This window comes from Bombina bombina, chromosome 2 (genome assembly GCF_027579735.1).
Source record: "Bombina bombina isolate aBomBom1 chromosome 2, aBomBom1.pri, whole genome shotgun sequence".
NCBI classification, from domain to species: domain Eukaryota; kingdom Metazoa; phylum Chordata; class Amphibia; order Anura; family Bombinatoridae; genus Bombina; species Bombina bombina.
In genome coordinates this window covers 936,112,923-936,134,142 of record NC_069500.1, presented here as the reverse complement: position 1 = coordinate 936,134,142, position 21,220 = coordinate 936,112,923, and the positions used below count along the sequence as shown (strand labels likewise).

At 43.0% G+C, this 21,220-nt stretch overlaps 1 protein-coding gene across 5 annotated transcripts in view; it reads right to left on the bottom strand.

Moving 5' to 3' along the window:
* Positions 1-21,220, bottom strand: part of WDFY3 (WD repeat and FYVE domain containing 3) — an 840,855-nt gene that overhangs the window by 187,024 nt on the left and 632,611 nt on the right. The window lies entirely within an intron of this gene.

Here is a 21,220-nt window from a genome sequence, read left to right as displayed (position 1 = left end):
AGAGGTAAAAAGTATATTTCTATAACAGTGTTGGTTATGCAAAACTGATGAATGGTAAATAAAGGGATTATCTATCTTTTTAAACAATAACATTTTTGGTGTTTACTATCGCTTTAATATCCTTTATTCAGTGCCCAAAAAATATAAAAATGAATCTATAATAGAAATGCACTTTAAAAGATGTAAGCTGCCAAGTTTCTACTACTGTATTTCCTCACCCACAAAATCAATATTATTCATATTTGATTAATGCCCACTGTAAACAATATAATCAGCAACTGTTTTTCTTAGAATGCCACAAAATATGAGTTACGATAATTGAGCTTGTTTATATTATAACATTGCTCCAGCTTAAATTGATTTGATTTTATTGTAAAACATTCACAAAAACGAACGTAATGGTTGAATAATTTTAACAAAACAGGATTCAGAATCATGATAAGGTTTGTTTTATTTCAACTTGTAAAATATCAGCTGTCATCTTAATAGGTAAATGCCATCTCCTCAATGCACATTTGTCAAGAAAATGGCTTCAAACTCAAAGCAAACATAATTCTCAGGCCTGCTCTACTTTTTTATTAGTCATAAAACACACAATACTGCAAGTCCCAGCCATTTGTAGAGACTATCTTGATTAGGTGATGACTACAAAATGAACTATGAATAAAACAAAACACAGTAATTCGCTTAAAAAAACCACCTAAATCTTTAAGTCACTAAAAAATAATTTTTTTTTATTGTTTTATGTACTTTTTCAATAAAGCTGGTTTAAAAAATAATCACATCTGTACAAAACAAAATCTTCACTTGAGACCAAGAGCTCACAAACACCTAGATTACAAGTTGTGCGCTAAACCCGGTGCGTATATAACGCTAAGAATTTAGCGGTTCCGCACTTTCAATACTGCTGCCATTACAAGTTAAAAAAAAAAAACCTTCTTGAGTTGTGCGGTATGGTGCGATAAGCTCCATACCACACAAAAGTCAAGTCCTGACTTAACGTGCTTGCGCACGTATTCCCACATAGACAATGAATGGTTGAAATGGAAATTATCAGGTAAGCATAATTTATGTTTTCCATCTTAATGGGAGGAGAGTCCACTGCTTCATTCATTACTTGTGGGAACAAATACCCAAGCTCTAGAGGACACTGAATGAAAAACGGGAGGGAAAAGGAGGCAGACCCTAAACTGAGGGCACGACAGCCTGCAAAACCCCTCTCCCAAAAGCGGCTTCCGCTGAAGCAAAAGCATCAAACTTGTAGAACTTTGCAAAAGTATGTAAGGAAGACCAAGTAGCCGCCTTCCAAATCTGCTCCAGAGAAGCTTAGTTCTTAAAGGCCAAACGGATAATGCTTCTCAACCAAAAGGACAGTGAAGTGGAAGAGGCCCTCTGCCCCCTGCGCTTCCCTGAATACACCACAAATAAGGATGAAGTCTGTCTGAAGTCCCTCGTGGCATGAATATAAAATTTCAATGCCCGAACCACATCCACGTTATGAAGTAACCTTTCCTGAGATGAAGAAGGGTTAGGACACAAGGAAGGAAATTCTATTTCCTGATTAATGTTATGATCCGACACAACCTTGGGGAAACCCCAATCCAGTGTGAAGAACAGCCTTATCAGCATGAAAAACCAAATAAGGTGACTCACATTGCAGAGCCGCTAGACTCTGTGAGCCGATGCAATAGCCAGTAGGAATAGAACCTTCCAGGAAATAATCTTAATGTCAAGCGAATGCATAGGCTCAAACGGAGCCCTCTGAAAAATGTTAAGAACCAAGTTTAAGCTCCAAGGAGGAGTCGAATTTCTAAAGACAGGCCTGAACAAGGACTGAACATCAGGAAGCTCTGCAAGCCTCTTGTGTAACAGCACCGATAAAGCCGAAATCTGTCCCTTTAAGGAATTGGCGGCAAGACCATTATCCAGTCCATCCTGGAGAAAAGCAAGAATCCTGCATACCCTAACCTTGTGCCAGGGATATCCACGTTCCTCACACCAGGATAAGTAGGTCCTCCACACCTTATGATAGATGCAACGAGTGAACGGCTTCCTGGCAAAAATAAGAGTATTGATCACTCTCTCATAAAAACCTCTCTTGGCCAAGACTAAGCGTTCAATCTCCACACAGTCAGCCTCAGAGAATCAAGATTTTGATGTAGACCCTGAACCAGCAGATCTCTGCGACAGGCTAACCTCCAAGGTGGAGACAATGACATCCAAACCAGATCCGCAAACCACGTCCACAACTGAGCAATCAGAATGGTCGAAGCTTTCTCCTGTTTGATGCGGGCAACTGTGGAAAAATGTAAATTAGGTTTAACTCCCGAAGCACCTCTAAGGCATCTATCAGCTCTACCTGGGGGTCCCATTGATTTTAACATGCATAACTGAAGAGGTCTGAGATGGAACCTGGCAAATGGAATGACATCTATGCTGGATACCATGAATCCAATCACCTCCATACACCACAGATGTCCTTGAGGAGGTCTGAATGGCAAGACAGTTGGTAGCAATCTTGGAACATCTCTGATCTGTCAAGAATATCTTCATGGATATGGAGTCTATTATCGTACCCAGGTATTCCACCCTGTTGCTGGGGACCAGAGAACTCTTTCCTTCGTTTATCTTCCATCTATTGGATCAAAGGAGAAGAAGAGCCCTCAAGTGATCCTCCGTGAGACTGCAGGACGGTGCCTAGACCAGGATATTGTCCAGACAAGGAGCCACTGCAATACCTCTGGCTCTCGCAACCGCGAGCAGTGCTCCCAGAACCTTCGCAAAGACTCTTGGGGCAGTCGTCGCCAGACCGAATGGTAGGGCCACAAACTGGTAGTGTTGGTCCAGAAATGCGAATCTTAGGAACTTGAAGTGATCCTTGTGGATTGGCAAGTGAAGGTAAGTATCCACCTAATCTATTGTCATAAATTGTCCCTCTTGAACTAGGGGCAGAATCGATCTGATCGTCTCCATTTTGAACGATGGGACCGACAGAAACTTGTTTAGGCACTTTAGGTCCAGAATTGGACAAAACGTGTCCTCCTTCTTTGGGACCACGAAAAGATTTGAATAATACCCCCAACCTCTTTCTGCTAGAGGGACTGGGGCGATAACTCAGAGAGAGGAGAGATCCCTCATGCAACCTAGGAAGGTGTCTCTCTTCTCTGGTCTTGAATATAGGTTTGACAGGAGGTATCTGCCCCTGGGCGGATGAGTCTTGAATCCTATCCTGTAGCCTTGGGCTATGACCTCTAGAACCCAAGGGTCCAGAACGTCTCTTATCCAGGCCTCCGTGAAAAGAGATAGTCTGCCCCAAGGCGATCCAGAGACGGATCTGGGGCCGCCCCTTCATGCCGATTTTGTCTCTGCGGGCTTCTTACTCTACTTGGACTTGTTCCAAGAGTGAGCTGGTTTCCAAGATCCCTTGGACTGCTGGCGTTGAGACTTGTCCAAATAAAAGGGCCGAAAAGTAGACCCCTTAGGCTTATTCTTCTTATCCTGCGGTAGGAAAGCACCCTTGCCCCCCGTAACCGTGGATATGATGGAATCCAGACCTGGACCCAAGAGAACCTTCCCCTAAAACGGGAGGGAAAGTAATCTAGATTTGAAAGTCATGTCCGTAGATCACAAATTTAATCACAGAGCCCTATGGGCTAGAACAGAAAAACCTGATGTCTTGGCATTCAGGCGAATAAATCTGCATATTTGCATCACAGATGAATGAATCAGCTACCCATAAGGCCTTAACTCGTTCCTGTATCTCTTCGAGTGGAGTCTCCACCTCGACTATAGCCGACAGAGAGTCACACCAATAGGTAGCAGATCCACCCACCGCAGCAACTACCACTGCTGGTTGAAAAACGAACCCCGTGACTTGGAACATCTTCCTTGGCATAGACTCCCAATTTTTTATCCATGGGCTCCTGTAACGAAGAGCTATCTTCGAGCGGGATAGTCGTTTGCTTAGCGAGCGTGGAAATAGCACCATCCACATTAGGAATGGCTCCCCACAGCTTGAGCTGAGACTTCAGAATGGGGAACAGCTTTTTAAAAGAAGTAGAGGGGGAAAATGACGAGCCAAGTTTCTCACATTCATTCTTAATAATATTAGCCATTTAAATGGGAACCGGGAAGGACTGTGGTACCACCCTGTCCTCGTAAACCCTATCTAGTTTAGGGTTCGAAGGTTCCCCTGGGAATTTCGGCTGCTGAACCTCCAGCGTGGCCAACACCTCCTTTAGCAGGAAGCGTAAATGCTCCATCTTAAATTTAAAATCTGGCTCCACCGCAGACGGAGGTCTAGATGTCGCCGATTCCGACCCAGAAAGGGCATCCTCCGAAGAGTTGGAGTCGCCTTCATCAGCAGATAATCTGTCAGAGACATCCAGCGGAGTCGATGACCCCTGGGATGGATAGCTATGATTCACCTTTCGCTCGCGCTTAGCAGGGAGTGGTAAGGCATTGAAGGCCGCAGAAACCTCCGCCTGTAACTGCTCAGCAAAATCTGGAGGCCAAAGGGCCCCTCCCGCGGGAGGATTAGGATCGGCCTGGGGAGCTGTATGTGCAATCGGAGATGAATGTAGGGAACGCACCTCACGGGACCGAGAACCCTCAGAGGTGGACGGCTCATTTGTACTAAAATACCTTATTCTTTTTAGATATTGCAATCTTACCAAAGCATGTGGAACAGAGTTGAGCAGACGGGACCTCCTCACAATAGACACAGTTATTAGGTTTAATTAAAGAGGGAGTACCTTCTAACATATCAGACTCCTCCATAGCTTGCGCCTTTATTACGACTAGATATAAATTAAATGGCACCTTTATATCCCAATGGCCGGGGCACTCACCACCTCCTATGACCCGGACAATAAAAAAAAACGCTTCGTCTCCTGCAACCACCAGTCAAGAAAGAGGAAGTTGAAGAGGCCACACCCGGTCACATGGAGTGCCATGCAGGTACTGCCCCTGCATAAAAGAGAAAACGCGCTAAAAAAGGGCAGCGCCATATCTTTCAAAACCTCACTGTTCACACAATGAAGAGCCCCATCTCACACATGTCGCAGCATAAAACACAATAAACAGTAGACAACATTGTGCACAAATCCCCCCTGTTCAATAACCTCCATTCCTGGGGTATTAAGCCTTGATTCTATACAGAGAAAAGGAGACACACTGTCTTCTTACGTTATCATATGTGTATAAATGAAACAATCGTACCAGAATCTTTGCCGTGGAACAGGAACATGGCCCTTTCAAGTGTGACAGGTTAGTAGCATCACTCCTGACATGGACTTGAGAGCAGAAAGCAGGCAGCGAAACTCGTCAATGCCGATTGCTTATGGAGCTGTTAAGCGGAGTCTGGATCATTTCGCAGAAAGCCTCTCCCTGCATCTCCGGGCTCTAACTTTCACCCGTGCTCTCACTGAGAGGCTGTAGTTTTCAAAGAAAGTGGAAAAAAGCACACCTTTCTTGTCTGTGTGGGGCACGGAATACTAGACTTGAACAATAAAGGTCTTTTATTTGCTGTGGAGGCTGGAATATTTTTGCTCACTGAGAGGCTGACAGGACTACTTAAAACTCCAGTCCCATTGTGGAGAATACTACCCTCCATAAGAGACTACTCCAAATCTTCACACACTTCTCTCCCAACCTCCTGTGACGCAAGGCAAAGAATGACTAGGGAATGAGGGGAGTGGGGGAGGTATAAACCTTTGGCTGGGGTGTCTTTGCCTCCTCCTGGTGGCCAGGTTTTTAATTCCTACAAGTAATGAATGAAGCAGTGGACTCTCCCCCTATTAATATGGAAAAAGGGCCTTTTGTAGGGCATTGCCCTAAAGCGATCAGCTCTTTTACTTTAAAAAACAAACAAACACATTAACCCCTAACACTAAAAACCCCCACACACCAAAAATGCACCCAAGAAAAAAACAACTAATAATAACCCTGACATAGGTACTCACCATTCCTGAAGTCCGGCGGTAAAGGTCTTCTTCCAGACTGATCCATCTTCATCCAGTGCAGGGACATCTTTCTTCATCCCAGTGGTGCAGAGCAAAGGCTGCGCAGAGCGGAGCTGGAACGGTGGCCGCGCAGAGATCCAGCGTGGAGGGTCATCTCCATGGGATCATTCGTCGCACACTGAAGATTGAATGCAAGGTACCCATTTTATATTGGGATACCGTGCATTCCTATAGGCTGAAATTTTTAAATCAGCCAATAGGATTTCATTAGCTCTCATCCTATCGGCTGATTTAAAAATTTCAGCAAATAGAAATGCAAGGTACCCCAATATAAAACAGGTACCTTGCATTCAATCTTCAGTGAGCGGCGGACAATCGCATGAAGCGGACGCTCCAAATCGGATGTCTGTGCGGCTGCCGTTCCTGCTACAATCTGCGCCACTAGGATGAAGATGATGCCGCCCTGGAAGAAGATCTTCGCCGCCTGGATGTACATTTTTTGGGCTTAGTGTTGGGGTGTTTTTTTTTTTAGATGAGGGCTTTTTTTATTTTTTAATGGGCAGCAAAAGAGTCGATTGCCATTTTTTAGAGTTAGGTCTTTTTTTATTTTGGGGGGTTGGGTGGGGGTTTGAACTGTAAGGGGTTAATTTGTATTTTTTTTAATGTAAAAGAGCTGTTAAACTTAGGGCAATGCCCTACAAAAGGCCCTTTAAAGTGCTATTTGTAGTTTGTTGTTAGATTGGGGTGGCTTGTTTTTATAGGGGTATTAGATTAGTTTTTTAATTTTTTGTAATTTTAGAGTTTGCTATTTTTTGTAATCTTAGTTTTTTTTTTTTTTTCTTCGTAGTATTGGAATTTTTAATTTAGTAATTTAGGTTTCTTATTTTTGGTAGATTTATTTTTTTAAAATAGTTTTCTTATTTATAGTTTAAGTTTAGGGTTTTTTATTTAACAGGTAAGATTTTATTTATTTTAAGGTAGTTATATTGTAACTTTAATTTATAGTTAGGAGGTGTTAGGTTTAGGGGTTCATAATTTACTTCAGTTTATTGTGATGTGGAGGGCCAGCAGTTTAGGGATTAATAGGTTTATTTTCATAGTAGTGATGTGGGGGGCCAGCAGTTTAGGGGTTGATAGGTTTATTCAGTGTTGGCGATGCGGGGGGGGGGGGCGGATTATTGGTTAATAATTTAATTTAATGTTTGCGATGTGGGTGGGCAGCGGATTAGGGGTTAATAGGTTTATTATAGTATTTGTGATGCGGGGAGATGGCGGTTTAGAAGTTAATAGGTAGTTTATGGGTGTTAGTGTACTTTGTAACATTTTTGTGAAACATTTTTGTTTTGCAAAATCCATAACTACTGGCCTTTGATTGCGGAATGGATCGTTACGGTATAAGCTTTAACGTTAGCAGAATACTAGGACCGCACAACCTGTAATACAGGTGAGCCGAGCATTCTACACTCAAAAGCCATTTTTTGAGTGTGGAATGGATCGTTGTGGTATATGCTAAAATGCTATCAGTATAGCTGTACCACCGTGACTTGTAATACGGGTGACTATTCGGCTCGCAAAGTCCAATTTTTCAGCGGTATAGCCGTACCGCACAACTTGTAATCTACCTCTAAGGTAGTAAATACATCATATGAAGTGCTGAATGAATTCTCTTTTGGAGTCAATCAAGAAATGTCTCAACGGTTTGCACAATTGCAGAAGTCTCAGAAGAATTTTGTGGAAACTTGTATATGATATTAAGGCCATAACTTTCCTGTTACAAAATGGCCTAAATAATTATACAGCACAAAACTGATAGGACTGGTCTTAAATAATCATGTAATTGTTTATTTTTATCTTTTACATAAATTATTCTTATATAGAGAATTCTTAAAAATAATTTGAGCACTTTTAATTGGAGTTAATTATGTCTAATCAGCACTAACTGGGAAAAGTTGGGTTGGGAATTTGCAAAAAAAAAAACAACATAATTTATGCTTACCTGATAAATTCCTTTCTCCTGTAGTGTAGTCAGTCCACGGGTCATCCATTACTTATGGGATATTAACTCCTCCCCAACAGGAAGTGCAAGAGGATCACCCAAGCAGAGCTGCTATATAGCTCCTCCCCTCTACGTCACACCCAGTCATTCGACCGAAAACCAAAGGAGAAACTATAGGGTGCAGTGGTGACTGGAGTATAATTTAAAAATTTAGACCTGCCATAAAAAACAGGGCGGGCCGTGGACTGACTACACTACAGGAGAAAGGAATTTATCAGGTAAGCATAAATTATGTTTTCTCCTGTTAAGTGTAGTCAGTCCACGGGTCATCCATTACTTATGGGATACCAATACCAAAGCTAAAGTACACGGATGACGGGAGGGACAGGCAGGATCTTTATACGGAAGGAACCACTGCCTGAAGAACCTTTCTCCCAAAAACAGCCTCCGAAGAAGCAAAAGTGTCAAATTTGTAAAATTTGGAAAAAGTATGAAGAGAAGACCAAGTTGCAGCCTTGCAACTCTGTTCAACAGAGGCCTCATTCTTAAAGGCCCAAGTGGAAGCCACAGCTCTAGTAGAATGAGCTGTAATCCTTTCAGGAGGTTGCTGTCCAGCAGTCTCATAGGCTAAACGTATTATGCTACGAAGCCAAAAGGATAGAGAGGTAGCAGATGCTTTTTGACCTCTCCTCTGTCCAGAATAAACGACAAACAGGGAAGAAGTTTGGCGAAAATCTTTAGTTGCCTGTAAATAAAATTTCAGGGCACGGACTACGTCTAGATTGTGCAGAAGTCGTTCCTTCTTTGAAGAAGGGTTAGGGCACAATGATGGAACAATAATCTCTTGATTGATATTCTTGTTACTACCTTAGGTAAGAACCCAGGTTTAGTACGCAGAACTACCTTATCTGAATGAAAAATCAGATAAGGGGAATCACAATGTAAGGCTGATAACTCAGAGACTCTACGAGCCGAGGAAATAGCCATTAAAAACAGAACTTTCCAAGATAACAGCTTGATATCAATGGAATGAAGGGGTTCAAACGGAACACCCTGTAAAACGTTAAGAACTAAATTTAAGCTCCACGGTGGAGCTACAGTCTTAAACACAGGCTTAATCCTAGCCAAAGCCTGACAAAAAGCCTGAACGTCTGGAACTTCTGACAGACGTTTGTGTAAAAGGATGGACAGAGCTGAGATCTGTCCCTTTAAAGAACTTGCAGATAAACCCTTTTCTAAACCTTCTTGTAGAAAAGACAATATCCTAGGAATCCTAACCTTACTCCATGAGTAGCTCTTGGATTCGCACCAGTGTAAGTATTTACGCCATATCTTATGGTAAATTTTCCTGGTAACAGGTTTCCTAGCCTGTATTAAGGTATTACTGACTCCGAAAATCCACGCTTTGATAAAATCAAGCGTTCAATTTCCATGCAGTCAGCTTCAGAGAAATTAGATTTTGATGTTTGAAAGGACCCTGAATTAGAAGGTCCTGTCTCAGAGGCAGAGACCAAGGTGGACAGGATGACATGTCCACTAGATCTGCATACCAGGTCCTGCGTGGCCACGCAGGCGCTATTAGAATCATCTATGCTTTCTCCTGTTTGATCCTGGCAATCAAACGAGGAAGCATCGGGAAGGGTGGAAACACATAAGCCATCCTAAAGGTCCAAGGTGCTGTCAAGGCATCTATCAGGACCGCTCCCGGGTCCCTGGACCTGGACCCGTAACAAGGAAGCTTGGCGTTCTGGCGAGACGCCATGAGATCCATATCTGGTTTGCCCCAACGTCGAAGTATTTGGGCAAAGACCTCCGGATGAAGTTCCCACTCCCCCGGATGAAAAGTCTGGCGACTTAGGAAATCCGCCTCCCAGTTCTCCACTCCTGGGATGTGGATCGCTGACAGGTGGCAAGAGTGAGACTCTGCCCAGCGAATTATCTTTGATACTTCCATCATCGCTAGGGAACTCCTTGTCCCTCCCTGATGGTTGATGTAAGCCACAGTCGTGATGTTGTCCGACTGAAACCTGATGAACCTCAGAGTTGCTAACTGAGGCCAAGCCAGAAGGGCATTGAGAACTGCTCTCAATTCCAGAATGTTTATTGGAAGGAGACTCTCCTCTTGAGTCCATGATCCCTGAGCCTTCAGGGAATTCCAGACAGCGCCCCAACCTAGTAGGCTGGCGTCTGTTGTTACAATTGTCCAGTCTGGCCTGCTGAAGGGCATCCCCCTGGACAGATGTGGCCGAGAAAGCCACCATAGAAGAGAATCTCTGGTCTCTTGATCCAGATTCAGCGTAGGGGACAAATCTGAGTAATCCCCATTCCACTGACTTAGCATGCACAATTGCAGCGGTCTGAGGTGCAGGCGTGCAAAAGGAACTATGTCCATTGCCGCTACCATTAAGCCGATTACCTCCATGCATTGAGCCACTGACGGGTGTTGAATGGAATGAAGGACACGGCAAGCATTTAGAAGCTTTGTTAACCTGTCCTCTGTCAGGTAAATTTTAATTTCTACAGAATCTATAAGAGTCCCCAAGAAGGGAACTCTTGTGAGTGGTAAGAGAGAACTCTTCTCTTCGTTCACTTTCCACCCATGCGACCTTAGAAATGCCAGTACTAACTCTGTATGAGACTTGACAGTTTGGAAGCTTGACGCTTGTATCAGAATGTCGTCTAGGTACGGAGCTACCGAAATTCCTCGCGGTCTTAGTACCGCCAGAAGAGAGCCCAGAACCTTTGTAAAGATTCTTGGAGCCGTAGCCAACCCGAAGGGAAGAGCTACAAACTGGTAATGCCTGTCTAGGAAGGCAAACCTTAGATACCGGTAATGTTCCCTGTGAATCGGTATGTGAAGGTAAGCATCCTTTAAATCCACTGTGGTCATGTACTGACCTCTTTGGATCATGGGTAAGATTGTCCGAATAGTTTCCATCTTGAACGATGGAACTCTTAGGAATTTGTTTAGGATCTTTAAATCCAATATTGGTCTGAAGGTTCCCTCTTTTTTGGGAACCACAAACAGATTTGAGTAAAACCCTTGTCCGTGTTCCGACCGCGGAACTGGGTGGATCACTCCCATTAGTAAAAGGTCTTGTACACAGTGTAGAAACGCCTCTTTCTTTATCTGGTTTGTTGACAACCTTGAAAGGTGAAATCTCCCTTGTGGAGGAGAAGCTTTGAAGTCCAGAAGATATCCCTGAGATATGATCTCCAACGCCCAGGGATCCTGGTCATCTCTTGCCCAAGCCTGGGCGAAGAGAGAGAGTCTGCCCCCCACTAGATCCGTTTCCGGATCGGGGGCCCTCACTTCATGCTGTCTTAGGGGCAGCAGCAGGTTTTCTGGCCTGCTTGCCCTTGTTCCAGGTCTGGTTAGGTTTCCAGCCTTGTCTGTAGCGAGCAACAGCTCCTTCCTGTTTTGGAGCAGAGGAAGTTGATGCTGCTCCTGCCTTGAAGTTACGAAAGGCACGAAAATTAGACTGTCTAGCCCTAGGTTTGGCTCTGTCTTGAGGCAGGGCATGGCCTTTACCTCCCGTAATATCAGCGATAATTTCTTTCAAACCGGGCCCGAATAAAGTCTGCCCCTTGAAAGGTATGTTAAGTAATTTCGATTTAGAAGTTACATCAGCTGACCAGGATTTTAGCCACAGCGCTCTGCGTGCCTGAATGGCGAATCCGGAATTCTTAGCCGTAAGTTTAGTTAAATGTACTACGGCATCAGAAATAAATGAATTAGCTAGCTTAAGGGTTTTAAGCTTGTGTGAAATCTCATCTAATGGCGCTGAGTCAAGGGTCTCTTCCAGAGACTCAAACCAAAATGCTGCCGCAGCCGTGACAGGCGCAATGCATGCAAGGGGTTGTAATATAAAACCTTGTTGAACAAACATTTTCTTAAGGTAACCCTCTAACTTTTTATCCATTGGATCTGAAAAGGCACAACTATCCTCCACCGGGATAGTGGTACGCTTAGCTAAAGTAGAAACTGCTCCCTCCACCTTAGGGACCGTTTGCCATAAGTCCTGTGTGGTGGCGTCTATTGGAAACATTTTTCTGAATATAGGAGGCGGTGAGAAAGGCACACCGGGTCTATCCCACTCCTTAGTAACAATTTCAGTAAGTCTCTTAGGTATAGGAAAAACGTCAGTACTCGTCGGTACCGCAAAATATTTATCCAACCTACACATTTTCTCTGGGATTGCAACTGTGTTACAATCATTCACAGCCGCTAAAACCTCCCCTAGTAATACACGGAGGTTTTCCAGCTTAAACTTAAAATTTGAAATGTCTGAATCCAGTTTATTTGGATCAGATCCGTCACCCGCAGAATGAAGCTCTCCGTCCTCATGCTCTGCAAATTGTGACGCAGTATCAGACATGGCCCTAGCATTATCAGCGTACTCTGTTCTCATCCCAGAGTGATCTCGTTTACCTCTAAGTTCTGGCAATTTAGACAAAACTTCAGTCATAACATTAGCCATGTCTTGTAGAGTGATTTGCAATGGCCGCCCTGATGTACTTGGCGTTACAATATCACGCACCTCCTGAGCGGGAGATGCAGGTACTGACACGTGAGGCAAGTTAGTCGGCATAACTTCCCCCTCGTTGTCTGGTGAATGTTGCTTAACATGTACAGATTGACTTTTATTTAAAGTAGCATCAATGCAATTAGTACATAAATTTCTATTGGGCTCCACCTTGGCTTTTGAACATATTGCACAAAGAGATTCCTCTGTGTCAGACATGTTTAAACAAACTAGCAATTAGACTAGCAAGCTTGGAAATACTTTTCAACTAAATTTACAAGCAATATGTAAAACGTTACTGTGCCTTTAAGAAGCACACAAAAACTGTCACAGTTGAATAACAATGAACCGTATTAGTTATAGAAACAAATTTAGTAAAGGATTGCACTCATTAGCAATGGATGATTAACCCTTAATATCAGAAAAAACGGATAACAATTGAAAATATAAGCGTTTTTATCACAGTCAAAGCACAGTCTCACAGGTCTGCTGTGAGTGATTACCTCCCTCAAAACTAGTTTTGAAGACCCCTGAGCTCTGTGGAGACGTCCTGGATCATGCAGGGAGAAAACAGAATTTATGTTTACCTGATAAATTACTTTCTCCAACGGTGTGTCCGGTCCACGGCGTCATCCTTACTTGTGGGATATTCTCTTCCCCAACAGGAAATGGCAAAGAGCCCAGCAAAGCTGGTCACATGATCCCTCCTAGGCTCCGCCTACCCCAGTCATTCGACCGACGTTAAGGAGGAATATTTGCATAGGAGAAACCATATGGTACCGTGGTGACTGTAGTTAAAAAAATAAATTATCAGACCTGATTAAAAAACCAGGGCGGGCCGTGGACCGGACACACCGTTGGAGAAAGTAATTTATCAGGTAAACATAAATTCTGTTTTCTCCAACATAGGTGTGTCCGGTCCACGGCGTCATCCTTACTTGTGGGAACCAATACCAAAGCTTTAGGACACGGATGAAGGGAGGGAGCAAATCAGGTCACCTAAATGGAAGGCACCACGGCTTGCAAAACCTTTCTCCCAAAAATAGCCTCAGAAGAAGCAAAAGTATCAAACTTGTAAAATTTGGTAAAAGTGTGCAGTGAAGACCAAGTCGCTGCCCTACATATCTGATCAACAGAAGCCTCGTTCTTGAAGGCCCATGTGGAAGCCACAGCCCTAGTGGAATGAGCTGTGATTCTTTCGGGAGGCTGCCTTCCGGCAGTCTCGTAAGCCAATCTGATGATGCTTTTAATCCAAAAAGAGAGAGAGGTAGAAGTTGCTTTTTGACCTCTCCTTTTACCGGAATAAACAACAAACAAGGAAGATGTTTGTCTAAAATCCTTTGTAGCATCTAAATAGAATTTTAGAGCGCGAACAACATCCAAATTGTGCAACAAACGTTCCTTCTTTGAAACTGGTTTCGGACACAGAGAAGGTACGATAATCTCCTGGTTAATGTTTTTGTTAGAAACAACTTTTGGAAGAAAACCAGGTTTAGTACGTAAAACCACCTTATCTGCATGGAACACCAGATAAGGAGGAGAACACTGCAGAGCAGATAATTCTGAAACTCTTCTGGCAGAAGAAATTGCAACTAAAAACAAAACTTTCCAAGATAATAACTTAATATCAACGGAATGCAAGGGTTCAAACGGAACCCCCTGAAGAACTGAAAGAACTAAATTGAGACTCCAAGGAGGAGTCAAAGGTTTGTAAACAGGCTTAATTCTAACCAGAGCCTGAACAAAGGCTTGAACATCTGGCACAGCAGCCAGCTTTTTGTGAAGTAACACCGACAAGGCAGAAATCTGTCCCTTCAGGGAACTTGCAGATAATCCTTTTTCCAATCCTTCTTGAAGGAAGGATAGAATCCTAGGAATCTTAACCTTGTCCCAAGGGAATCCTTTAGATTCACACCAACAGATATATTTTTTCCAAATCTTGTGGTAAATCTTTCTAGTTACAGGCTTTCTGGCCTGAACAAGAGTATTGATAACAGAATCTGAGAACCCTCGCTTCGATAAAATCAAGCGTTCAATCTCCAAGCAGTCAGCTGGAGTGAAACCAGATTCGGATGTTCGAACGGACCCTGAACAAGAAGGTCTCGTCTCAAAGGTAGCTTCCAAGGTGGAGCCGATGACATATTCACCAGATCTGCATACCAAGTCCTGCGTGGCCACGCAGGAGCTATCAAGATCACCGACGCCCTCTCCTGATTGATCCTGGCTACCAGCCTGGGGATGAGAGGAAACGGCGGGAACACATAGGCTAGTTTGAAGGTCCAAGGTGCTACTAGTGCATCCACTAGAGCCGCCTTGGGATCCCTGGATCTGGACCCGTAGCAAGGAACTTTGAAGTTCTGACGAGAGGCCATCAGATCCATGTCTGGAATGCCCCACAGCTGAGTGACTTGGGCAAAGATTTCCGGATGGAGTTCCCACTCCCCCGGATGCAATGTCTGACGACTCAGAAAATCCGCTTCCCAATTTTCCACTCCTGGGATGTGGATAGCAGACAGGTGGCAGGAGTGAGACTCCGCCCATAGAATGATTTTGGTCACTTCTTCCATCGCTAGGGAACTCCTTGTTCCCCCCTGATGGTTGATGTACGCAACAGTTGTCATGTTGTCTGATTGAAACCGTATGAACTTGGCCCTCGCTAGCTGAGGCCAAGCCTTGAGAGCATTGAATATCGCTCTCAGTTCCAGAATATTTATCGGTAGAAGAGATTCTTCCCGAGACCAAAGACCCTGAGCTTTCAGGGATCCCCAGACCGCGCCCCAGCCCATCAGACTGGCGTCGGTCGTGACAATGACCCACTCTGGTCTGCGGAATGTCATCCCTTGTGACAGGTTGTCCAGGGACAGCCACCAACGGAGTGAGTCTCTGGTCCTCTGATTTACTTGTATCTTCGGAGACAAGTCTGTATAGTCCCCATTCCACTGACTGAGCATGCACAGTTGTAATGGTCTTAGATAAATGCGCGCAAAAGGAACTATGTCCATTGCCGCTACCATCAACCCGATCACTTCCATGCACTGAGCTATGGAAGGAAGAGGAACGGAATGAAGTATTCGACAAGAGTCTAGAAGCTTTGTTTTTCTGGCCTCTGTCAGAAAAATCCTCATTTCTAAGGAGTCTATTATTGTTCCCAGGAAGGGAACCCTTGTTGACGGGGATAGAGAACTCTTTTCCACGTTCACTTTCCATCCGTGAGATCTGAGAAAGGCCAGGACAATGTCCGTGTGAGCCCTTGCTTGAGGAAGGGACGACGCTTGAATCAGAATGTCGTCCAAGTAAGGTACTACAGCAATGCCCCTTGGTCTTAGCACAGCTAGAAGGGACCCTAGTACCTTAGTGAAAATCCTTGGAGCAGTGGCTAATCCGAAAGGAGGCGCCACGAACTGGTAATGTTTGTCCAGGAATGCGAACCTTAGGAACCGATGATGTTCCTTGTGGATAGGAATATGTAGATACGCATCCTTTAAATCCACCGTGGTCATGAATTGACCTTCCTGGATGGAAGGAAGAATAGTTCGAATGGTTTCCATCTTGAACGATGGAACCTTGAGAAACTTGTTTAAGATCTTGAGATCTAAGATTGGTCTGAACGTTCCCTCTTTTTTGGGAACTATGAACAGATTGGAGTAGAACCCCATCCCTTGTTCTCTTAATGGAACAGGATGAATCACTCCCATTTTTGACAGGTCTTCTACACAATGTAAGAATGCCTGTCTTTTTATGTGGTCTGAAGACAACTGAGACCTGTGGAACCTCCCCCTTGGGGGAAGTCCCTTGAATTCCAGAAGATAACCTTGGGAGACTATTTCTAGCGCCCAAGGATCCAGAACATCTCTTGCCCAAGCCTGAGCGAAGAGAGAGAGTCTGCCCCCCACCAGATCCGGTCCCGGATCGGGGGCCAACATTTCATGCAGTCTTGGTAGCAGTGGCAGGTTTCTTGGCCTGCTTTCCCTTGTTCCAGCCTTGCATTGGTCTCCAAGCTGGCTTGGCTTGAGAAGTATTACCCTCTTGCTTAGAGGACGTAGCACCTTGGGCTGGTCCGTTTCTACGAAAGGGACGAAAATTAGGTTTATTTTTTGCCTTGAAAGGCCGATCCTGAGGAAGGGCGTGGCCCTTACCCCCAGTGATATCAGAGATAATCTCTTTCAAGTCAGGGCCAAACAGCGTTTTCCCCTTGAAAGGAATGTTAAGTAGCTTGTTCTTGGAAGACGCATCAGCCGACCAAGATTTCAACCAAAGCGCTCTGCGCGCCACAATAGCAAACCCAGAATTCTTAGCCGCTAACCTAGCCAATTGCAAAGTGGCGTCTAGGGTGAAAGAATTAGCCAATTTGAGAGCATTGATTCTGTCCATAATCTCCTCAAAAGGAGGAGAATCACTATCGACCGCCTTTATCAGATCATCGAACCAGAAACATGCGGCAGTAGCGACAGGGACAATGCATGAAATTGGTTGGAGAAGGTAACCTTGCTGAACAAACATCTTTTTAAGCAAACCTTCTAATTTTTTATCCATAGGATCTTTGAAAGCACAACTATCCTCTATGGGTATAGTGGTGCGTTTGTTTAAAGTGGAAACCGCTCCCTCGACCTTGGGGACTGTCTGCCATAAGTCCTTTCTGGGGTCGACCATAGGAAACAATTTTTTAAATATGGGGGGAGGGACGAAAGGAATACCGGGCCTTTCCCATTCTTTATTAACAATGTCCGCCACCCGCTTGGGTATAGGAAAAGCTTCTGGGAGCCCCGGCACCTCTAGGAACTTGTCCATTTTACATAGTTTCTCTGGGATGACCAACTTGTCACAATCATCCAGAGTGGATAATACCTCCTTAAGCAGAATGCGGAGATGTTCCAACTTAAATTTAAATGCAATCACATCAGGTTCAGCCTGTTGAGAAATGTTCCCTGAATCAGTAATTTCTCCCTCAGACAAAACCTCCCTGGCCCCATCAGACTGGGTTAGGGGCCCTTCAGAAATATTAATACCAGCGTCGTCATGCTCTTCAGTATCTAAAACAGAGCAGCCGCGCTTACGCTGACAAGTGTTCATTTTGGCTAAAATGTTTTTGACAGAATTATCCATTACAGCCGTTAATTGTTGCATAGTAAGGAGTATTGGCGCGCTAGATGTACTAGGGGCCTCCTGAGTGGGCAAGACTCGTGTAGACGAAGGAGGGAATGATGCAGTACCATGCTTACTCCCCTCACTTGAGGAATCATCTTGGGCATCATTGTCATTATCACATAAATCACATTTATTTAAATGAATAGGAATTCTGGCTTCCCCACATTCAGAACACAGTCTATCTGGTAGTTCAGACATGTTAAACAGGCATAAACTTGATAACAAAGTACAAAAACGTTTTAAAATAAAACCGTTACTGTCACTTTAAATTTTAAACTGAACACACTTTATTACTGCAATTGCGAAAAAACATGAAGGAATTGTTCAAAATTCACCAAATTTTCACCACAGTGTCTTAAAGCCTTAAAAGTATTGCACACCAAATTTGGAAGCTTTAACCCTTAAAATAACGGAACCGGAGCCGTTTTAAACTTTAACCCCTTTACAGTCCCTGGTATCTGCTTTGCTGAGACCCAACCAAGCCCAAAGGGGAATACGATACCAAATGACGCCTTCAGAAAGTCTTTTCTAAGTATCAGAGCTCCTCTCACATGCGACTGCATGCCATGCCTCTCAAAAACAAGTGCGCCACACCGGCGCGAAAATGAGGCTCTGCTTATGCTTTGGGAAAGCCCCTAAGGAATAAGGTGTCTAATACAGTGCCTGCCGATATTATTATATCAAAATACCCAGATAAAATGATTCCTCAAGGCTAAATATGTGTTAATAATGAATCGATTTAGCCCAGAAAAAGTCTACAGTCTTAATAAGCCCTTGTGAAGCCCTTATTTACAATCGTAATAAACATGGCTTACCGGATCCCATAGGGAAAATGACAGCTTCCAGCATTACATCGTCTTGTTAGAATGTGTCATACCTCAAGCAGCAAGAGGCTGCACACTGTTCCCCCAACTGAAGTTAATTGCTCTCAACAGTCCTGTGTGGAACAGCCATGGATTTTAGTTACGGTTGCTAAAATCATTTTCCTCATACAAACAGAAATCTTCATCTCTTTTCTGTTTCTGAGTAAATAGTACATACCAGCACTATTTCAAAATAACAAACTCTTGATTGAATAATAAAAACTACAGTTAAACACTAAAAAACTCTAAGCCATCTCCGTGGAGATGTTGCCTGTACAACGGCAAAGAGAATGACTGGGGTAGGCGGAGCCTAGGAGGGATCATGTGACCAGCTTTGCTGGGCTCTTTGCCATTTCCTGTTGGGGAAGAGAATATCCCACAAGTAAGGATGACGCCGTGGACCGGACACACCTATGTTGGAGAAAAAGGCAGACTGTGACTGAATTTCTGATGCGTAGTAAAAGCGCCAAAATAGGCCCCTCCCACTCACACTACAACAGTGAGGGAAGCTCAGTAAACTGTTTTAATTTAAAACAAACGACAGCCATGTGGAAAATAACGCCCAAAACAATTTTTCACCAAGTACCTCAGATAATTAAACGATTTAACATGCCAGCAAACGGTTAAAATCTAATTTATGAAATGTCATTAAAAGCCTGCTGCTAGTCGCTCACACTGCAAGTTAGGCTAAAAGTTATATGCACACAGTATTTTCCCAGTGAAGTGCTATTCCCCAGAAATACTTAAGTGTAAACATATATACATATCAGCCTGATACCAGTTGCTACTACTGCATTTAAGGCTGTACTTACATTATATCGGTATTAGCAGTATTTTCTCAGTCAATTCCATTCCTTAGAAAATAATATACTGCAACATACCTCTTTGCAGGTGAACCTGCCCGCTGTCCCCTGATCTGAAGTTACCTTACTCCTCAGAATGGCCGAGAACAGCAAATGGATCTTAGTTACGTCCGCTAAGATCATACACAAAAACTCAGGTAGATTCTTCATCAAATTCTGCCTGAGAAGAAAACAACACACTCCGGTGCCGTTTAAAATAACAAACTTTTGATTGAAGATATAAAAACTAAGTTTAATCACCACAGTCCTCTCACACATCCTATCTATTAGTTGGGTGCAAGAGAATGACTGGGTGTGACGTAGAGGGGAGGAGCTATATAGCAGCTCTGCTTGGGTGATCCTCTTGCACTTCCTGTTGGGGAGGAGTTAATATCCCATAAGTAATGGATGACCCGTGGACTGACTACACTTAACAGGAGAAAAAAAAAAGCGTATATGAGGAATTGTCAAGAAATACAGCAGATCAAAATAGACACCTAGACAGGAAGGAGTTTATTTCATTTTCAGACAACAATTTTATGGCAGCAGATCTGTCATGCTTTGGGATAACATTAATGATTTTTCAATTTTTTGCTAAAATACAAAATTGAAAGATCATTAGAAAATCTCTGCATAATATTGTAGCTATAATGAGGTGTGCTAGTCACCCTGGCATATGTTTTACTTCTGTAGGATGGGTACACTTGTCCTTAACTTACTGTGTGCACAGAAACCAAGAACAGAACCCCGTCAAACCATGTCATGAAAAGATTGAGTTGATAAATTTAAAAGGAATACTTAGACTATTTAAATGCTAATAGCTTCACTGGAGCTATACATGGCAAATGTGACAGCTCAAAATACTTGAACTTGATTAAGTCTCTGTAGAAGAACTTTGTAAAGGAAAGAAAATTTAATTTAATTCTGAAATTAAACCATACCCCACACTTGGGAATATAACGAGCAACATCAATTAGAAGGTCAAAACATGATGCATGCAAGGACAAAACAGAAAATCAATGTTACCTTCCATGCTCACCCCTTCTAGTAAGGAGAACAAAAGAAAATTTTGACTAATTTCAGAATTGCAATTGAATATAGGATGATTTGCTGTCTGTACTATCAACATTAATGTTAATGCAGATTGGCACTCACCTTATAAGATCTAAAAAAAAGAATAAAACATGTTTACTTAGGTACTACTAAAACAAAATGAAAGCAAACATACTCAGCTGAAAACCAATGCCCTGAAGAGATGTCTCACCTCTATTTTTTTTAATCCTATGATTCTCTTCTCTGGCTAAACTTTCAGCAGGAGGAGTACTGCTGCGCTGTCCATTTACTGATGAGCTACGCAAGTGCTAACTGTATTACACACGCTTCCTACAAAATAGACATGCGTGTATGTTTGAACCCTATTGCGCATGCGAACGGAATTGCACTTTGCCGATTTCAATATTTATAGAGATAATTATTAAAAATCACTCTGATAGGTCAATAGATTTCTGACATTTCAGTGACTGTGTGCAGGGGCTGCCTGCTACTGAGGGAGAGCGGCATGATGCGGTTTGTAAAAAAAAGGAAAAAGATGATAAGTATTATTTGAAAAAAAATAATAATAATATTCTAAAGTTGTTATTTATATACATAGGAAACAGAAGACTTAATATAAAAACTCAAAGTTTTATGAACCTTTAAGAAACATTAGTTGGTTCTTAAAATTATAACAAATGATCTTCTCAAATTTATATTTAATTATTGCCTTTAGTCAAAATAAAACACCATACTTATGAGCCCAAAAAGGGCAAAACACAATTAGAATTATCTGGATTATAAATTAGACCTTGTAGTTTGTATATTAAGAACATTAAAAACAAAATATGAT